Genomic DNA, 1,387 nt, shown 5'->3' on the forward strand with positions numbered 1-1,387 from the left:
TCAATATGCGTTGACACAAATGACTTATTTGAATTTTTCATTGATACAACATGGCACTAAGTTGTTAGAAAAGAAATGCGTAGAGACGTTATTGCTTGATGACGTCAGGAACCGATTAATCGGCTTTTTGAACCGGTTCAATGAGTCGACCTGTCCGAAAAGAACCGGTTCGCGGAAATGAATCGGACTTTGCGTCACTAGTAAGAGTTTGATGAGTAATTTCTACTTATTTTGTTAATTATGCAATACTCAAGTACATTTCTCTCAGTTATAGTTTATTAAAATTACTCAAACAACATAGCACTGGAAAACAACCGTGCTATTACAGCATGTGCTTCTCTTGAAAACATGTAAGCAAGTCAAATAGACAGCTTCTTTTCCTTTGAAAATAATATGTCTAATCAATATAATTATTACCTAAATGAACACAGAGACCTCAATACTTGGTACACCATACACAATGACGGTAACAATCAGTGGATAGTGTTTGAGTATAAATGGGTCATTTTGAGTAGAAAATTAACTCCAGATATCACAAAACAGTAAGTTACTAAACCTAACGACAAAATCAACCATAAAACAGTGCAAATACAACTCGAAAACAGTGAAAATGTTAACTTTTTAATTATTCATGCCCCAGTGCATGATGGGAAAAACGGGCTTCCCCACAAAATCATTTTTATCAGTGAATAAGCTGTCTCATCTGAATCAGGAAAGAAATATGCACAGATCAAAAACCATTTACAAGCGAAGATCGTCCAAAACAGTTCTAAACATATATGTTGGAGGTTTTTGATGTGAGAGGACAACAGGGGATTGACTTTTTCAATGGAGGAAGCAATATGATGGATTATAGAATCATATTTTGGACAGAAGCAATGGTTTAAAAAAACATGTAGCTTTTCACTTCAAAAAACGCTAATTGATAGACTGGAGTCATGTGGATTATTGTGATGTTTTTATCAGCTCTTTGGACTCTCATTCTGATGGCACACATTCACTGCTGAGGATCCATAGAGGATCCATTGGTGGGCAAGTGATGTAATAAATAAATTTCTCCAAATCTGATTTGATGAAGTAACAAACTCATCTACATCTTAGACAGCCTGAAGGTATGTAAATTTGAGCAAATTTTCATTTTTGCTTGAACTATTTTGGAGACCGGATAGCAAAAATAAGTATTGTGAAAATGCCATTAAAATGTTGCTTTTAATAAACCATTCTAGTCAAAACACCAATAAAGACAGACTGCATATAGACAGTTGTATTGGGTCAGAACATTGCAACATGACTTTCCACTCTAAATTACTCTCATTCTCACTTTCTTTTTATCACACACACACACACACACACACACACACACACACACACAAACACAAAAACTAAA

The sequence above is a fragment of the Sinocyclocheilus rhinocerous genome, unplaced genomic scaffold (genome assembly GCF_001515625.1).
Source record: "Sinocyclocheilus rhinocerous isolate Xijiao unplaced genomic scaffold, SAMN03320098_v1.1 scaffold57, whole genome shotgun sequence".
NCBI lineage: Eukaryota > Metazoa > Chordata > Actinopteri > Cypriniformes > Cyprinidae > Sinocyclocheilus > Sinocyclocheilus rhinocerous.